This window comes from Mauremys reevesii, linkage group 9 (genome assembly GCF_016161935.1).
Source record: "Mauremys reevesii isolate NIE-2019 linkage group 9, ASM1616193v1, whole genome shotgun sequence".
Classification (NCBI taxonomy): domain Eukaryota; kingdom Metazoa; phylum Chordata; order Testudines; family Geoemydidae; genus Mauremys; species Mauremys reevesii.
The window spans coordinates 98,596,247-98,616,692 of record NC_052631.1 but is presented as its reverse complement, the minus strand read 5'-3'; the positions used below and the strand labels follow the sequence as shown (position 1 = coordinate 98,616,692).

Sequence of the window (20,446 nt, the reverse complement as noted above, 5' to 3'; positions counted from 1 at the left end):
AGGCGGCCCCTGCTCCTCCCACCCAGCACCCTGTGCCCCCTCTAGGGGGTCCCCTCCCTGCCCCCCCATCTAAGGGTCACTGACCCCTGCTTGCAGCCTGCGCTCCCCCCACCCCGCGCGGCCAGGGGGAGCCTGCTCAGAGCGGTCCCCCCCTTAGCCCTACGCCTGAGGGTGCAACCAGCCCGCCCCGCGCGCGTGCACCCCTCCCCCCCAGGGCTGCCCCGCGCCCTTTGCAAACCCCGGGGCTCCCCGCGCGCGTGCACCCCTCCCCCCCAGGGCTTCCCCGCGCCCTTTGCAAACCCCGGGGCTCCCCGCGCGCGCCAGGGGCGGCACCCGGCCCAGAGCAGCCGCGCGCCTCCCATCCGCCCCCAGCGCGCGCCCCACCCCCGCCGCCCTGCCCTGCCCTGGCTCCGCGCTCCCCGGCGCTCAGTCCGCCGCCGCCCTCCCTGCAGGCAGCCGCCGCCGCGCGCCGCTCCCGGGCTCCGCCGCCAGCCGCTAAGCAGGTGCGCGAGTCTCTCCCCCTCTAGCATCTCCCCAGGGCTGCGGGAGCGGGGCTGGGGCAGGGGCTGCGGAGCGGGGAGGTTTGCTGCCTAGGCTGGCTCGGGTCAAGTGCCCGAGCTGGGTGGGCTTCCCTGCAAAGACTCCTCCGGGCAAGCGGCTCCTCCAGCAGGAATCACCGGGGAGGCTCCGTGCTGGTGGGTTTGCTGCGCTTCTCCCCGTCTCCCGCTGCATCCTTCTTGTCTCCCAACTCAGGGCAGCCTCTTGCCAGGCGGCAGCGTTGCAAGCCCAGATCGCGTTTGTTGGGGGTCAGGCTTTCCCGTGATTGGACAGTTAAATTGTGTGTTTAGCAGGTATTTCAACCTGCTGCTTTGCAGCAATGCCTTGCACCTAGGGCTGGCTCCCTTCGTTTCTGTAGGAAGGGGGCAAAAGGGTACATCTAATCACTGTGTGTGGGGAGGGACCCCAAACCCATTGTTTTTCCAGGGATGGTATGATAATTGGAGGGTTTTAGATACAGGGTAATGCAGCCGAGTGAAACCTGGAAGTAAGCGGTGAAAACTAGACCTGGTTATATATGTGACTATATAATTGCGATGCTAATGCGGGTAATAGTTTTAAAAAGTCAGTGTCTGTTGTACCCCGCTTTCTGCTCCCCACTTATGGAGGTAGATACTTACACAGTCCTGCTAATTGGAGACATGTTCATGGCTGTCATCCTGCAGACACATCTGGGAATAACTTTACACCTAGGCAGTATAGTCCTAGGCGAATTGGTCCCCGGATATTAGAGACAAGGCTTGTCATCTTGACTTCAAGGGGATTACTCCCATGAGTAAAATTATTCACAGATGTATTTGCAGTTTTGGGGCCTCTATTTCCAGTCTTTAGTAAGCAGGCAAAAGGTGTGTTAATGAATATGATTTCTGTCTTGTTCACATTTTATGGCTGCAGCATCATGTTTTGCTCAGGAGTGCAAGTATGAGTTTGTTTGCCATCTAGAAATTGATCTTGTGGTTGTGTTAATCTATAACCAACTTAATTTGAATTCATCAGACTCTAGCCTGTAACAAGAACATTAATAAGTCAGACTAAAATGGTTTGTTCACTGATCTGTTTTTTTACCTTCATTCTGAAAAGTTCTTACTAAGAGATGGATGTTTACAGAAGAGGAAATTGATTACATTGTTAAGCTGTGATATGTGCAAACCACCTCTGAGTAAATAGATGATACATGTAACCAAATATGGCTTCAGAATTTATAACTTCTAAGTTGTTTTTTTTAAAGAAGTGAGACAACAGCCTTTTCCCCCCCAAGTCTGCATTCCTGAATGCAGCCCAATTCCAAATTTCTGCTCAAAAACTTCAGTAAATAAAAATTAAATCTTGTGCAACAACTGCTAAAAAATGCAGTAAGGGGATTCTACAGCTAACATCATACATGCAAAAATAAAAAGACAATGGAACCAAAGAATGACTTGCTCAGTTCTCAGCATGAATCTGTTTAGGCTTGCGTGCCAATTCTGGGCCTGACGGTGCAGTCCATTTCTTATCTACACTACCATTGTCTTCACTGGGAGATTCGGCTGAGCCAGGACTGTTGGATTGGGCTCTTTACGTGTTTCTACAGAAGTGCTATTTTTTGCAGTGAATTATGGCGACCATCCATATATGCTGGTGCAAGTCTCCCAAAGAGTGTAAATATTGGCAATTGTCCAGAAAAGAGATAATGTGTATGGTTTTCAAGCTCTTGAAAATAAACACACTAAAATCTGTCATTTATTTTGGAAACTGTCTCTTAATTGTTCCATCCCCACCTACATTCTCCAGCTGTGTGGCATGAACAAGCTCAGTAGATGTGTCATTGATGTAGCACTGAACAGCTGGATACTACAGTAATAGGTTTGCCTGGGACTGATGCTGATCTGAATTTTAGGGCAGTACTTTATAAATTGTCATGTACAGGTCTGTCTCATCTTACGCTGGGGTTACATTCCACAGTCAGCACGTAAAGCGAAAATCACGTATAGTCAAAATTACATTAGTGTAATGGCGGGTGGAATCGCCCTACAGAAACAGTATTTAAATGGTTATTTTTCTCTTTTTGTTTTTTTTTTGTTTCTTGTTTTTGCTGACTGTGTAAAGCTGAAATTGTGCATGTTAAACGCGCCTAAGATGTGACAGACCTGTATCTGTTTTGAGGTACTACTGACCCACCAAACCCCATCGCACTAGGGACTGTAGAAAGCTATAACAAATGTACACTTTTTAAAAACTCCCTCTCTCGCCAAGAAACTAATGTTTTGGGCTCTGAATGCTTATGTTAAAAGGGGCTTATTCCATCTTAGGGTGTGCAGCTCCCAGCGCTATTTCTGTGTTACATGTGAATTGCCGAGAAACTTGTGTCCTTTAGAAAGGACTTCAGGGTTCTGAAGGCTGTGGACACCCTTCCCCTGAAGTTACTCAGAAACAATCATTACAGGTACCACTAATGTGCTGTGTTTGTACTGCGCCTGCTGGCTTGTGGTGCTGATCTGGGACTGTGGATTCTAGACTACACTGCAATATGGATCTCTAATGCTGCAGGCTGGATATGGTCTTGGAGCTTAGATTGTACCCTCCCATCAGCAATAACTTAGGCTACTGATGCACTTTTAGGCTGGGATTTTCAAAGGTGTTTCCATGGGATTTAGGCACTCAATTCCCCTTAAGTTCCTTTGAAAACTCCAGCCTTAATCACTTGAGTTATAGTCCTTTGCTGAAGTTTTAATATCCTAGGTGGCACATTATTCTCTCAGCACTTTCCACTAAAGCCCTGCAGCAGAACTGGGATCCCATGGGTCCCACAGGACCCACTGCCATAATAGCAGAAGAGGGTAAAATGTACTTTATTGCGGGTGGGATTGAGTGGGGGGAAAAACAACAGACAGTGGTAATTTGCAAGAAAGCACTAAATCTCTTGTCAGTTTGCTGCAATTCTATTTATGACAATGTAAATCAAGTTTTTCTTTTTTTTTTAATAAAGTTTTTAATACTTACATTTAAGTGAGGAATATAAAGAGATTTAATGTCTATTATAGCAGGAGATAAAGTATTTTTACATGGTTTAAGCAAGATTTGTTTTATTCTTTTGGTGGTAAAACTTGTGTCTGAATTCTGTATATATTTATATAATTTTTTTAAAAATAACATAGGGGAATCTGTCTCTTTTGTGGGATCTAAGGTTTTTACAGGTGGAAGTGGGATAAACAATGCAGGAGCAGGTGGGAGTGGGTATTGAGGAGTGGGATTTAAAAAACAGTCCTGCAAACTGCTCTACTTTCCACTCTCATTGTGATGAACTCACAACACAGGTGCATATTACCATGCGCATTTCATACGTGGGGAAACTGAGGCATAGGCCACACAGTGAGTCCATTTCAGAGCTGGCATTAAAGGAGACTGTGTTGCCTCTTACAGCAAGTTGAGCCTAACTGAACTGAATAGCCAGTATGTAGCTGGAATCAGGGTGGACCCACAGCTCTGGACCCTACGTGCCACAGGAGTTCTAGGGAACAGCATTTGTATCACGCCAGGATATTGAAAAGTTACCATGTGGCATCCTGTTGAGATGCAAACATTGCAGCATCGTCCCCTGCCCTTGTTTAAGGTGACCCTGGGTCAGTGCGTTGGCAGCTTTGAAAGCATACCTCTTATCCCCCCATGCTCCTAGCCCAGAGACTTCTCCAGAGCTCCTGTAGTTGTGTATAGCACGTAAAAGCAGTGATGTTTTGTGTCACTACGCTGTATTTATGTAACTGTTGGATACATGGCTGCATTTTTGTTTGCAAAGGTAATGGAAGTACTTTTGTTATTGTAAACCTTACCAAATTGGGGCTTGTGATTTTGCCAAAGGAGACATTTTATGCTTTACAAACAAAACCGTTGAGTTCACGTTATTGATGTGTTTCATCTAGTTATAAAAGAAGGGGCTGGAGGAAACCACAACAGAAATGTCTAAGTTCAGTCGTGCCTGTTCTGATTTTGGCAGAGTGACTGTGGGAGGAAGAAACACCTCATGTTTCATTTAGATTACTTTGATTTGGAAAGGAATTTTAACCAGATGTCTCTTGAGATGCCTGGATTCTGCAGGATTAAATGTTCAGATAAAATGCATGTTTCTATTTTCACCGCATATTTCTGGAGGGCGGTGCCATATTCTAGCCTTGATCCAACTGTCCCTGCTTCCACAGCATTGCATTTGAAGCCAGTAGATGTTTGCACAAGTAAGGGCTGTCACCCCTTTACCCCCATATATACTGAAATCATGTCATTTCTGGACCAATAAAAGCACAATATGATTTCACCTGGAGTTAGAACTCTCAAAAGTCACCTTGCAACTGGGGGTGTGATTTTTATGGGAGGAAAGATTGCCTAGTGGTTAGGGTGCTGCGCTCAGGCTTGGGAGACTTGAGTACAAGTACCTGTTCCACCAAAGACTTTCTGTGAGACCTTGGGCAAGGAATGTAGCTTCTCTGGGCCCTCAGCTCCCACCCCTGATGGGAATAATAGCCCTTCCCTACCTCACAGGGAAGTGGTGACGTTAAATTAAAAATTGTGGGGTGTTCAGATGCTGTGGGGATAAGGGCCAGATAGGTACCTAAGCTAGCTAGGTTCTGCAAAGCTGTGAATGCCCCCAACTGCTGTTGCCTTTGAGGGAACATAGAGGTGCCCAGCAGGTTTGGACTGCAGATTCCCTAAGGCCCTGAGCCTGCAAAGACTTACGCATGTGCTTAACTTTACACCCCACGTGTTGTCTCATTACGTATGTGCTTAAGTCTTGCATGATTGCAGGTTAGCAAAAATAAGCTGCTTACCAGAGAGCTGAACTCTGGGGGAAAAGCCCCTCTGGATTCTCACTTGGCAAAGCTCACCCACTTCCTGGGTCAGTGTGAAAAGCAGACCTGGAAGCTGCCAATGTGTATGCACTAATGTTTGGTGAGTCAGATACTTTTTCTGAGAACAGCCAAATGTTTACTTTCCTTTACCTTGGAAATTTATGCCATGAGCTAATTAAAGTTGCAGGACTTTCCTTACTAATAGAAATTCACTTTCACATCCCGGGCCCTGTTCTGCAGCCCCTGCATGTGGAGAGCTCCTGTAGAATTTAACCGTTTGAGGGATCAGGCCTCAGCTGGGAAGTGAATGACACAACTGCACTTTCCAATTATTTTCTCCTCTCACGGGCTTTTACTGCTATTTCGACGCACTGAATGATTTTGCTACTTTGCACTTTCCCATAAGCTAAATAAATCAATCTATATTCCTTAAAGAGGAAAATGAGCCCACCCCAACTGCTTCACATTAAAATCAACTTCATCCTCCACATGCACCTTCATCCTCCACGTGCACCCCCAGTTGTGTGTGTGCTGCTTTGTTATTGTAGGATGCTAATTGTTTTGAGGCACTGGGCACTGATCAAAAAACCAATACAGCGAGACATTAAATGACCCCAGAACAATGCAAACGCCAAGAATTAAGGGCCCAGTCCTGGGCACTGCAAATCCCTTTGCAGTCAATTTATTCAATAGGAGTTGTGGTGGCTCAGTACCACTTTGGGGGTGTACGGCCCCTTGCGGATTTGGCGCTTTAATGGCCTTTTGCAGATCTATAAGATAAAGCTATGAGAAATATTGGCCCTAATTAGTTGGACGGCTAAGCTGGTGAAAAAGGGTTTAAATGAGCAGAGGGGCTGTCTGCAAAGCCCCCCATCTGCAGCTTGTTCTTGCGTCCCATTTAGTAAATGTTTTACCCTTTCTGCAGACTCCACTTGTCCAGCTCATTGGCCTTAGAAGCTATACCTGCCCCAGTGCTTATTTTGTAATGAAAGAGGTGCCAGGGCTCAAGCAGTGTTTTTTACTTGCTAACTGATGTGGCAAGCCCAGAGGTGCCGGGCTGTGACCTGCCACGCGCCAGAGGCGCCGGGGCTGTGAACTGCCAAGCGCCAGAGGGGTTGGTAGCAGATTGCGGAAAGAAAGTGTGTTCCTGTGTGCATGTGCACTTTGCAGGTATCCAGAATGCAGTCTCCCTTGTTGAATGTCTATGACTTGCACTTGTGCCGGCATTTATCTGCTGATGGACAAACTCAAATCCAGTTCAGAAAATCAAAACACAGGCTAAAATTTAGTGTGGGATCAAAAGACAATCAGATATTGATGCATACCTCTCAGCCCGCTATGCCCAATGCAGGACGGACACAACGTGTAACAAAGACCAAAAATGAGGCTCACCAAAATATTCAAGCAGGAAATGTATCATGCTGTGTGCTTCACCCCTTTTTAGTGTGTATAGCTCTCTCTCGTCCATGAGTGTTTATTTCTAATATAAATGGTTTCAACAGTAGAAGCGAGGAGACAGCAAACTGGCACGGGACTTAAGTAACTTTACATAAGAATGGCCATACTGGGTCAGACCAAAGATCCATCTAGCCCAATATCCTGTCTTCCGACATTGTCCAATGCCAGGTGCTTCAGAGGGAATGAACAGAACAGGTAATCAAGTGATCCATTCCCTGTCGCCCATTCCCAGCTTCTGGCAAAACAGAGGCTAGGGACACCATCCCTGCCCATCCTGGCCAGTAGCCATTGATGGACCTATCCTCCATGAACTTATCTAGTTCCTCTTTGAACCCTGTTATAATCTTGGCCTTCACAACATCCTCTGGCAAGGAGTTCCACAGGTTGACTGTGCGTTGTGTGAAGAACTTTGGGATTAAACTGAGAGGCACTTGAGAGGCATGTGCTGGTGTTTAATGGCACATTTGCACAATAAATACTTTACAACCAAATTAATTGTGGACAGGGTGAACTGCAAAGCTAAAATGTGACTGAAGTCAATCCTGACTTCTACACTCAACCTTCCCTGCTGACATGGCAGAGCAGGGCCCATAGGAGCATGTTTTAGCTAATTTTTTTTTAAAGTATTTTTCTCATTTTGTAAAACCCTTCTGGTTCACCGCATCGTTTTGTGACATCACATAATACCATGGTTCTAATGATATAGTGACTGGCATCCGTGATACCTAGACTGATGCATTCTGGGATAGGAAGTACCAAAGGGATTTAATGAAAAAGGGTAATGGAAAAGTTCTGTCTGTGCTGAAATGTTCCTGTGGTCTAGTTGGGGTTGGGGAGGGAAGAGGGGAAGAGGGCATTCAGCACAGAAATCTAGATACACCCCATTTTCATGGGAGCTTTGTTGTTTTCCTTAAATAAGACAAGTGGCTTGGTTGATGCATGAATTTGTTTGCATCACACTAGAATTTAAACAGCTGAGAATTCTAGCCAGTTGCTGTTAAGTGTCTGTGGCATAATTGTCCGGGCAGAAGCTAGAAACCACTCAACAGAGCCCCAATGCCTACCTCAAAAACAGTGTGCTGGCGGTCGGCCTTGCTGCCCTCCAGTGAAACGCATCCCTGTTCCCTCCCCCCCCGATGCTCGTTGATTGGCTACCAAGCTGGGATCTGGCTTTGGAATCTTCCCCACTACTCTGATTTGGGGACGATCAATCTTTGGGTGCTTCCATCAGTCTCAGGCCAACCCCTCACTTCCTACTATGAGTAGCCATAGAAGGCACCAACACTGTAGCTTATCCATGGATGAAGGGAGATTGGAGTAGGAGGGAAGAATTAATGCAGTTTCCTTTAAAGAAAAGCCCAAAGTTGTGGGAACCATTCAAACTTGGCAGGATTATCAGCAAACAGTCACTATTTGTTTAACTTGGGACTGGCTGTCCCTGTCAACTACTACCCTATCAGCCACCTTCTTTATCTGTTTTTTACATGAAAAATCAGATGAAATTTGATAAGGACAAATGCAGAGTGCTCCACTTAGGAAGGAACAATCAGTTGCACACATGCAAAATGGGAAATGACTGCCTAGGGAGGAGAACTGCAGAAAGGGATGTGGGGCTCAGAGTGGATCACAAGCCAAATATGAGTCAACAGTGTAACCCTGTTGCAAAAAAAGCAATCATCATTCTAGGTTGTATTAGCAGGAGTGTTGTAAGCAAGACACGAGAAGTAATTCCTCTGCTCTGCGCTGATTAGGCCTCAGGTGGAGTATTGTGTCCAGTTCTGGGTGCCACATTTCAGGAAGGATGTGGACAAATTGGAGAACGTCCAGAGGAGAGCAACAAAAATGATTAAAGGTCTAGAAAAGAGGCCCTATGAGAGAAGATTGAAAAAACTGGGATTGTTTAGTCTGGAGAAGAGAAGACCGAGAGGGGACATGATAACAGTTTTCAAGTACACAGAAAGTTTTTACAAGGAGGAATGAAAAAAATGTTTCTGTTAACTTCTGAGGATAGGACAAGGAGCAATGGGCTTAAATTGCAGCTAGGGCAGTTTAGGTTGGACATTAGGAAAAACGTCCTAACTGTCAAGGTGGGTAAGCACTGGAATACATTGCCTAGAGAGGTTGTGGAGTCTCCATCACTGGAGATTTTTAAGAGCAGGTGAGACAAACACGTGTCAGGGATGGTCTAGATAATACTTAGTCCTGCCATGAGTGCGGGGGACTGGACTAGATGGCCTCTTGAGGTCCCTTCCAATCCTGTAATTCTATGATTCTGTAACCATTCGAGCAAAGACTAAGCATGACCCACTTTTGGGCTTTACCTAGCAGGCTTACCACTCATAATCTTCCCAGCCTTTTGGCAGTCTGCAATGACTTCTCTTTTGTACCCTCTTTTCTGCATCTCCTTGTTTAAATCTCAGTTTTCATTTTTCTCTCTCTGTTTCAAGAAGAAAGAATGATAACGGCTGGCTCACCAATACCATTTATACGTCCCTTAGTGGTCTTCTGTTCAAGCGCTGCCTGGATCCAGACTTGCTGACGGTAGTTTATGAGATATAAATCAATATGAGCTATAAATCAAAGGCGTTTGCTGTGTTTGAGTCCTAGATCAGATTATTTATGGATATATATGGGCCAACTAACTTCTGTGTGTTTAGAGAGTCCAGGTGGGCGAGGTAATATCTTTTATTGTACTATTTGTTCGGAAGGATTTAACATTTCCTTTTGGCTGTCGGACACAAAGATTACCCTGTAATCTTGTTCAGATACAAGGAATGCAATTTAATGAATTGAATATAGGTTATTTGCTACTATATATATGAGATCATGGCAGGGTTATGTTGTCCCCCCATAGTCCTTTGAGGTGAAACTACACGGCAACTTTATTAACAGGAAGAACAGCCTGTTGTTTATAATATCGAGAAACACCAGCAGATGTAGCTCTGTCAGTTCAGGTACCTTACGCGTTCTGATTTTACTCTTGGCTTTTTGCTGGGCCTGTGGGCAGGGCCCCGAGGTCACGGTTCTGCACGTGTGTAGCAGAGCCCACTAGTCAGTAGTCTGTCTTGATTTTTAGGTTTGTATTTAATAATTTAACTTGGAGGAAGTCATCCTGGAAAAGCTCAGCTCAGCTTAATGGTCACCACTGAAGGTTCTCTTATAGTGTTCCATCACCTACAGGCAGATACCTTCTCTAATTTAACCAGTCAGTATTGGTAGAGTCCAGTGAAATATTTCATATGCAGAGATCTATTCTTTTACTCCTAGCGTATGGAGACTTCTGCGCAATCATCATCTCCTGTTTCGAGTCTGCTGATTTGTTCTGAATTGCAAAATATCAGTACAGTTCCTTTGTTTGCTAGATTTTCCACCCCCCTCATATCTATATTTTAAACAAATACATTCCTGTGAAATAATCCAACTCTCCTTACTCAGATCATGCCAAGCTCATAGGTGGCCAAACAGATCACAGAGAGCTAAATCAGCACCATCACATTCCTGTGTCCACCTTCGGTCACATCCAAGGCCCTGTGTCCTTGGGAGATGGTTGGATCTAAATTCTGTGGCATTTGGAGCAGCAGAATGGAAATCTTGCGACAGCTTCATTTACTTTTTTTAAAAGAAAAGTTGCCATGAAAATGAATAGCTGTCAGTGCAGCATCCCCTTGTGCTAGTTATTTGGGTGTTTTTGAATCTCCCCCACATTTTCAGTGCTCAGTGTCAGCAGATCTTTGTACTGACAATGCATGACGGTGTTGTGTAGACGTTGCCAAGGGTGAAGCGATAGGTTTGGCAGCTCAGTAGCAGACAGAGCTTTTGAGACTTGGGGAGGCATGAGAAGCAGTTTGGAGTTGTTCCCATTAGCTGTATGTTCCTGCTGAAGTGTTGACATTTCTGTTGTAATCTTTAGGTTTTAGAGTTAACACCATGTTGAGATGAATGAGGCTGTTCGTGGTTCTTATTGATAATGATTCTGATTCAGGAAAACATCACTGCATTGGTTTACCTTCGCTTCATGTTTCAAGCTTACTGTAACAACTATTGTCTATTGCTTCGCCTAGAATTGTGGGAGACTGCTGAGCCTGCTTCTCCTTACCGTTACACCAATTTAAATAATGAGTAACTCCATAGTGGTCACTGGGGTTACACCAATATAAAACCAGTATAGGTGGCAGGCCTGGGAATTAGAATTCAGGTCTCTTGACTTTTAGGTCTGGCCCCAATTCAGCCAAGTACTTAAACATGTATTTAAGCACATCGGTGGCACTTAAGCACATGCCTAAGTGCTTCGCTGAATAAGTGTTCTTTTGAATACCTACTCCAGAGCTGGAGGTAAAGGAAACAACCTTTTCTTCAATTTCAAAAGATAAGAATGGCCTCTCCATTTAGAAATGAACATTGGAGGGATTCATTTTGCAGGATGTTTTATAATTTTAGACTTCTGGATAGAGCTGGTCAGGAAATGTTTTTCTGTCCTGCAAATATTTTGATGGGGGGAAAAAAATAATTATCAGAAATTCTCCATAAAACTTTTCAGGTTTTGGTTTGAAAACTGAATGCTTTTGTAGTTCCTGAAAGTCTAAAAGGTCAGGCAAGTTGGGTAAAATTTTTGGTTTTACTGAAGATGTTTATCTGACCAGCCAAAGATTTTCAGTTTGCCGAAAACTGATTAATTTATTTTTTGTGGTGAAAAACCTGATTTTTTTAATGGAAAATGGACATTTCCTAAAGAAATTTCCTTTTGATGGAAAAGCCATTTTTGTTGAAAAAATATTTTTAATTAGAAATTTCATCCAGTTCTGCTTCTGGGACAGGGCAAAATGGACACATTTCTTTTGACTCTTTTTTGAATGCCACGTGTTGGAGACTATAACATGCTAAATACACTGGAGTAAGTCAGTTGATCCCACTCCCCAGTGGTGTTACTGCTGATGTATTTTTGGAGAAGTCATGCAACTGATCTGTGCCATAATTTTTCCACCTGTAAAATGGGTATGATATTTATTTCCTACTTTGTAGGGCATTAGGGTCTGTAAAGAGTTTTGAGATCCCTGGGTAGAAAGTGCTGTACAAGTAAAAATGCTTATTATTATTAAAATATCATGAAACTTACTAGAGGAAGATTCTATCCCTTCCAGTTGTTTATCTGGGATGGGGCAGCGTAGCAGTATGGATTTGGGGGCGTATATGAACTAAAGCCAAGTCTTGCGCCTGCTTTTCGGCTGTTGCATGTCACCTAGGTTGTGTTGTGCCACATGCTTGAACTCCTGGTTGCCTTAGATCTGCAGTACCAACATGTCCCATCTCCATAGAAATTACTCTTAACACCGTCTTAGGTTGTGCAATTTATTAGGCTAGGTCGGTGCTATAATGTAGTGAAACGTTCTGTGTATTTTTCTACACATTGAGACAAACAACTAATATATCTATTATAAACCAGCGCGTCATTTGTTTTGGTAACCGGGGTGATTGCCCAGTGCTGATTGAACTAGGCTCTGAGCTCCTCTCGCTAACAATACAGTGCGCTTGAGATAGTGCGGCCGGATGACCAGAAAGCCAGTCCCTTGCCAGCTGTAACACACTGCGATAACCAGACATTTGGAGAGCTATGCAAGCCATTGTGCTACCTCACGTTGGCCCAGTGCCTGCCCCAAGGAGTTATCACTCTAAACAGGCAATGATCCAAGCAAAGGCTGGGAGGGAAGGAGGGAGGTGCCCTGCTTCCATTGTCTGGAAAATGCCCAGCTAAAATGGGTTTGAGCTGATGTTAGGTGTGTGTCTTGTTACGGTCAACTAGCTTTCTTTCCTTCTCCCTTCCTACCAGCCCGCTGTCTTCCCCTCTCTCCGCATACCCCAGCCCCGCTGCCTTGCCTCTGCTGCCCCTTTCCACCTTTCCCACCTCCTGGGGTTTATACAGTTGGTTATGGGGGGAGTGGGACAGCCAGCGGCATGGAGCCCATGTTCCCGAGAATGGCTGCAGGCTGTGTGTGTTGCGGGGGATGGGGAAGGGGTGAGGAGCACTTCCACATGGCCTCCTATCCTCCTGGCATTGTCAGCTCCTGCTAATCACTCCCTCATCCCCTTGGTGGGTGGGACACAGAGGGGACTATTTGGTTCAAAGCTACCATTAGCCCTCCCCAGGTGACCTCTCAAGTCTGAGGCTTGGTCTACACTAGAAACTTTTGCCGGTATAAATCCACACCCTTGAGCAGCCCAGTTATACCGACCTAGCTCCAAGTGTAGACAGAGCTGTGTCGGTAGGAGGGCATCTCCCCTCGACATTGCTCCTGCCTCTCGGGGAGGTGGAGGGCCTGTGCCGACAGGAGAAGCTCTCCCGTTAGCGTAGTGAGCGGCTTCACTGAGCGCTCAGCGGTGTGCTGCAGCCCTGTGAGTGCAGACCAGCCCTCTTTGAACTCGGACACCCATCCCCAGTCCTGCTAGAGCGTAGCGCCTACCCCTGAGACCTACCCGCAGGCAGACTGCGCCTTGCTAGGTGTGGATGTCAGGCACAAGTATGTAGGCAGATGTACTCGAACCGTGAACTCATCGGAACCGGCACATGCTGGTGGAAACAGGACCAGGCCAATGAGCAGCAGGGGAAAATGGGAATTTAAATGACTATAGATCGTTAGCACACATCTTAGTAGGGAGCAGCACAACAGCAGGGCGTGGGGAGGGGAAGGCATCTGCCCATCATTGACCCATCCAGCTGCTACAGTGAAGGAGTGAGGAGCTGTTTAAAAAATGCCTTTCACAGGGTGTGTGTGCAATCGGAATCCTTCCCGCACTGTCAGAGGTCACTTACGAGATGGGTGAGGTTCTGCCGTCCCTGTCTGGCCTGGGCCTGGCCTCCAATTCGGAGCTAGAGCAGCGGTTGCCAAAGCCTCTATCATCCTGCTCGTTGAAATATGTTGTCCTAGGACAGGAATGGCCAACCTGAGCCTGAGAAGGAGCCAGAATTTACCAATGAACATTGCCAAAGAGCCGCAGTAATACGTCATCAGGTCCCCATCTGCTACCCCCCTCCAGCCCCTAGCGCCTCCCGCCCACCAGCAGCCCCACCAATCAGCACCTCCCCCTCCCTCCCCACGCCTCCTGCCCGCTGCAATCAGCTGTTTTGCAGTGCGCAGGAGGCTCTGGTGGAGAGGGGGAGGAGCGAGGGCATGGCAGGCTCGGGGGAAGGGGTGGAGTGGGGGCAGGGCCTGGGGCAGAGCCAGGGGTTGAGCAGTGAGCACCCCCCGGCACCTGTAGCTCCAGCCTCGGAGTCAGCGCCTATGCAAGGAGCCGCATATTAACCTCTGAAGAGCCGCAAGCGGTTCCGGAGCCACAGGTTGGCCACGCCTGGCCTAGGAGTAGGCATTGCCGTTGCATGCACAATAAGCCATGCACAAAATATTAACAGCTGCAAAAGTCGTCGTCAGGCACAGCTGAGCCTCTTGGCAGCCAACTAGAGCAAGGAAGCTGCGTGAAGTGAGTAAAGGCCTGCAGGGCAGGGGATCGCTCCTGTCAATAGATCTGCAGGCAACACTAGGTGTCACTAGCACCTGCAGTAGTGAGGGGAAGACAGAGGGCTTCAGTTCACTTGTGCTGAGATACCCAGAGCTCTGCCTACCAGAGCCAGCCCCACTCGGAGCTCAGGAAGAGCAAAGTGGACAGACCTAGAGGGTCAGGGATAGCTCAGTGCTTTGAGCATTGGCCTGCTAAACCCAGGGTGGTGAGCTCAGTCCCTGAGGGGGCCATTTAGGAATCTGGGGTAAAAAATCCTCCAGGGATGATACTGGTCCTGCTAGTGAAGGCAGGGGACTGGACTCAATGACTTCTCAGTCCCTTCTAGTTCGATGAGATGATGTTGGTGGGGAGGGGGAGGAAGAGAAGCTGCTGGAGGAGTGGTCAGTGCCTTTGTCGCCCTCCGCACTTGGTTTTGGCACCCGCTCCCCTGTGTGCTGCTATTGCATGCTCTGTTGTAAAGAGCACCGCAATGCATCACAAAAACATGACTTCACTGGCAGTTGTCCCAATGAAGCAGACCACAGGCCATTTATCAGAGGGCTCATTAATGCATTCCACCGAACTCCTGGAAAGAGTTACCCAGTGATGTAAAACACGCAGCAATGATCACTGGTGCAACTGTGGACAAAACCTGGACACTTAAAACAGATGTCAAGGAATGTACACTCTCTGTCTATAAATAAAATGACTGCTTTGGGTAAACTGCCTAGCTCATGCAAACTCTCTCCAGCAGCACCAGCGGGGCAAAGATGGTTTCTATAAAAAGTGTGTTATGCTTTTTGGAAGTGCCGGTGTTTTATTACAGTTCATAAACATCATAATGCTCATACCTTGGAATTCCTCCAGCTGACTGCCTTCTGCAACGAACCATTTGGCAAAATGCGCAACATAATCCAGTGCAATAACCCCCTGGTCAGGGCTGGCTCCAGACCCCAGCGCGCCAAGTGCATGCTTGGGGGTGGCATGCTGCCGGGGGGCGCTCTGCCTGTCGCCGGGAGGACGGCAGGCGGCTCCGGTGGACCTCCCGCAGGCGTGCCTGCGGATGCTCCACCGGAGCCGCAGGACCAGTGGACCCTCCGCAGACACGTCTGCAGGAGGTCCACTGGAGCCGCGGGACCGGCGACCGCCAGAGCGCCCCCCGTGGCGTGCTGCCGTGCTTGGGGCGGCGAAATTCCTAGAGCCGCCCCTGCCCCTGGTTAACAATGAATTTCATGTTGGAGTTCTGTACCCAGAGGCCTAACCAGTGAGTGTCCAGTGCACAGTGAGAGTTATGTGAAAGGAACATAAGCTTGAAGTCTGTCAATATCCTGTTTTATAAGGAATGTTTATGTTAGCAAATTATTTTCATGCAAGGGTTATAATTAATGATATGATTGTAAACAAAAATACTTGCTAGCCTGTGCGTATCACCCCTTTATAGCCGATGAGCTGGGTGATGTTTTGGAAGATTTTTTCATTAGAAGGCATAATAAAATAACAGCCTTTGCTGTGTCTTTTCATGAGGTCCTGACGCATGCTGGTGAATAGCATACATTGGGGATTGGCTGAAATCTCACTCTTCTTTCCTGTTGTTCTGTGCATGCCTTCCAGAAAGCAGCAGGCTCTCCTGAGCTCTCCTTCGACAGGGTTGGAGTGTCTTTTTGATTGTTTTAAGTTAGGTTATTTATTTCATATCTGTTGTAGCTTTTTGCCTGTTTCCTTTGGCTCTTGCAGGGCTGTTTTGTCCCACACAGCTGGCTCTGAGAGATTCATTTGGACAGTAGTTTGAGCGCTAGCTGCAGTTGTGTTTAATGAGTTTGTGTCGTTTCCCTAATGTCCCTCTCCGGTCTGTGCCTGTTCTTTGTCCCTGAATTTACTACCCTGCTGCTTTCCATTCTAGTGACTTTTTTGTCATGTTATCATTTTAGGCCCTGATGCAGCCCTGGAGAATGGGTTCAAGTTTCAGCACATGAGTAGTCTCATGGACCTCAATGGGATTACTCACGTGCATAAAGTCACGCATGTGCTCCCATGCTTTTCTAGCTCAGGGATCACGTGTAGTAATTGCTACCATTCCTGCCTGGTTTCTTCTCCAGAAGCCTCTCCACGCCCTGTGGTTGTTCTGTGTCTTGTCTCCACGTGGTTTGTGACAGCGCCGGGGGGATTGCTGGCAGTGAGTAATGAGAATAATGTGCGCCCGTGAGATACTCTGTACAAAGCATATATTGACTGGTGCTGGCAGAGGCTGCTTACGACAATCAGCTTCCATAGGCCTAACCACAGTGTGCCGCCCCAGGGAGTGTCACTTCTGTGGTCACCAGCCACCCCAGAGGACCTTGTCCTCAGACTTGTCCAGGGAGAGGCCACTGGTGGCCAGGTTATGGGATCCCACTGAGCTGGGACCTCCAGCTGCATGGTCCATGCTGAGGCTTCTGCAGGGATGTTAATGCACATGAGGGTACACACCTTGCTGACACGCACTGAGTGTGTTAATGCACTTTGATCTAGACCCGGTTCAAAGAGAACTAGTTCGAAGCACATGAAGGGATGGTTAATGCGCGCAGGGTGCACATGGACAATCAGAGCGCGCCGCGGAAGGTGGATGGTACATCATGCTCCACAAATCTTGCCAACCTAGACAACTGCCTAGCTTACCTATCCCTAGAGCGGCCTCTGGATGACTGACTAGTTTGCTATTTTAGCTCCTCTGCTGCTTTTTTCACCGACTGGAGGAGTCCATGGCTCTTGACAGCTCAGAGCTGAGCACTGGCTTTGCTATTTGAAGGAGACAATCCCGTTATGTGCTTCTCCTCTGGAAACTGAGCCCCACACATGAGGTGAAGGCAGAAGAACTGGGTCCCTGGGATGGATGGTAGGTGTGCTTCACCCAGTGCACATAAAAGGTCAGATTTTTCTTCACTGGTTGCCCAAGTGTTGTTCTCTGATTTGACGGATGCCCATGTGTGTGATCCGTGAGCGCTGAGTTTTGCATTTTGGGGGATGGGAGGGGAGGGCTGGAGCCAAGGGAGTTGCAAACTTTGCTTCATCTCCTTCCAGAGAATTCTGACAGTCTCGCTGCGGATGTAGGAACATCAGTGGGTTTCTGGGGCCTCGCAGTTTTTCTGTGGTGGGTGGGGTGTAGTCAGTAGTTTTTGGTTGGGAGCTGGAGGGGTTTTTAATAGAAAGATGAAGAACTAACTGTTTTGAAAAAAATGCTCTAAAATAAAATTTAAGCTAAAATTATTACTCAGGGTCAGAGTTCAGCGAAGGCACTTTTCAACACCTGGAGTCAAACTTGTGAAATGTTGGTTTGTTGTGTTAACATTTTCAGCTATAAAGAAGGCAAAATTATTCTCTCATTTTGTAATCCAGATTAGGGTAATGCTTTAATCTTATCGGGCAAATGAAATTTAGCAATGTAAAAAACTCTGGCACTCTGTGAAGCTGTGCCATCTATGCCCTGGTTTATCTACCACAGATCTAGGTGTAATTTCCAAAAATCGCTTAACTGCTGCAGCAATTTAAATCTTCATTTCAAAAGTGCTTAGGAGCCTAAAGCTTACTGAAAGGTAGGCTCCGAAGAATGTAAGTATGTTTTGGAAATGGCTCCTAAATCACTTGGACACTTTTGAAAATGTAACCCCTTCTTTCTACTAAAAGTTCACGTGCATTTTACCCCTTTATTGGACATTTAAACTTCAGCATTTCACTCACTTGGCATTGTCCTGTATCCTTGGGCAAACCATACACAAGATGTCTCATCAGATCGCTTCAGAAAGCATGAATCAAGCCAAGATATTTTCCTGAGCCACATGTCCATTTAGCTTCACCTACCTAACTTCATTATTTTGCTTCTGCATTTGCTTTTACCACATTTAAGGAAAGGGCAAATATGTTTTCTATATGCTAGAGAAATAGTAACACAAACACACATGCCAACGGTAGGGTGACCAGACAGCAAGTGTGAAAAATTGGGACAGGGTGGGAGGTAATCGGGGCCGGTATAAGACAAAGCCCTGAATGTTGGGACTGTCCCTATAAGACATCTGGTTACCATGCAGCTGGGTGAAGTGTGGGACACGACCTTTGGGAAGGGTACAGTAGCAAGGGTCTGAATGCAAAAGAACAGCGGTAGGTCTGGGGCTCTTCATCACTGCAGCTAACAATTGCCAAGTGTCACACGATTGTGAAGCTCGTGTTTCTGATTCCAGTTCCCAGGTCCTATTCAGCCGAGTACTCATGTGCATGTGTTATATGTTTAGATGTTTGTTTTTTAACTAACAAGCACAGGGGTCTGAAAGCAGGTGAGCATATACTTAAACCACCATAAAAGGGAAAAGCTGTTGAGGGGATCTGAGCTGGCGTGAGATGATAGGAAGGCGTGATCAGCACTAGGAAAAAAAGGTATGTAGCAGGACTATGAGACCTTTCTAAAGGTCTCAGCCCCTGGCAAGCAGCCCAGCTGTGCAGCCCATTGCTACGGCAAGCATGCTTCAGAATAAAGGAAGTGATTTATGGCAGGCTTTTGCGATAATATGGTCTCCTCTGGGATTGTGCATGAAAACTTTTCAAAGCAGCCGGACTCCTTGTCATGCAACCAGAAGACAAACAAAAGCAGGTTATTTTTAAAATCTGTGCCACTTCTGCACTAAATGAGCCAGGAAATGAGTCTGCATCACGGTGCGTTTGGCTTTTAACCTACAAGATGTCTTGCATCTCTGCCGTTGTCGAAGTGATACTCCATAAGGGGAATTGTAGGCATTTACCCTCCGGTGGTTGGAGGGCTGGGAACTCTTACAGGAACTCCTCCTCTAATCCCCCACCCCTGTCCAGGATAGAGAAATTAAATACAAAGGATGCTTTCTGAATCGCTCGCTGTTTGTTCTGCACACCCTTCCCTCTGGAAGTGAGGCTGAATTGCCCTTCAAGCTCTTCTGGAAGCCCAGGGGCCTCCCATTCTGGCTCATTCTCAATCCCTGTTGGGCCAGTGGTTCTCCTGGTGAATGGGTCTGCACCTGGCTCCCTTCAGAGCCTCTCCTCACCATCCCGGAGTCTGCTGGAGGGACCAGTAAGGCGGGGGAAAGGCCCTCTGGCCTCCTGCATTGGCTCCAGAGCTCTCCATAGGTGCCAACTTTTACTTCCCCCCGGGGGGGTGTGTGCTTCATCCCTGCTCTGCCCAAGGCCCTGCCCACACTCTGCTTCTTCCTGCTCCCACTCCACCCCCTTCGCGAGACCCCTGCCTGCCCACTGCTCACTGCTCTCCACCCTCCCAGCTCCCGTTGGACGGGTGTGAGAGACCCAGGCTTCAGACCCAGCATGGCAGCGTGTGGTGCTCCTGCTAACCACACGGAGGTGTGACAAGGCACTGGGAACTTATTTTGTTAGGTAATTTTCTGCGGGTATTAATAGAGTGAATGGGAAATAAAAACAATTTACCGGCAGCATTGCCTCCCCAGAGTACACCCCCCGTGGAGCCAGACAGCGCTATCGCTGGCGTTTTTCAGAGGCCGTGGCTCCCAGGTGTTCTCATAGGATGGCCTCCATCTTGTGAGGGAGTGCGTGACTCATAGGCCACCTCTCTGCCCACTCAGGACAACACGGACCAGCTCCTCTCCTAGTGGCAGTGCTGGAACACCCCCGTGGCACCTGCAGTACTTGCTCACGTGGTGAGTGATGCCAAGGAAATATTCATGCACATTTAGCTTCTTTAATTGCAACTTGGGAGGAGCCAACAGCAGGTGATCAGTTCTCTGTGGCTCCAGACTACAGCTTGGGAACCGCTGGCTCAGACAATACCAGCCTAAAGGAAGCGTCTCCAGGCTGCATGTACGATTCATTGATTTGTATCCCGTAAGGCCTAGGAGCCCACTCATAGGCCCAGGCCCTCACTGTCCTAGGCATTCTACAAACCCAGAGCAAGAGGATGGGCCCTGCCTCACGGAGCGTACAGTGTAAGTGTAAGATGAGAGATGCATACGGACAGATGGGGGGTACGAGGAAACAATGCGACAGTACTGGTCAGCATAATAGGCAGTGGTCTCAGTACACCTGTTGTCAAGTTTTTTGAAGGCATCATGGCTTGTTTTCCCGGTGCAGGAATCTTTGCACAGTTCTGTTGTAGAAAA

The 20,446-nt window shown here is 47.2% G+C and overlaps 1 protein-coding gene across 1 annotated transcript in view; it reads left to right on the top strand.

Annotated features, from left to right (window-relative positions):
- The first annotated feature begins 483 nt into the window (after positions 1–483).
- FHL1 (four and a half LIM domains 1) overlaps positions 484–20,446 on the top strand; it is a 51,539-nt gene continuing 31,576 nt past the window's right edge. The window contains exon 1 of the mRNA XM_039489448.1: positions 484–503. The gene's annotated coding sequence lies outside the window, so the exon portion shown is untranslated. The remainder of the gene's footprint in view (positions 504–20,446) is intronic.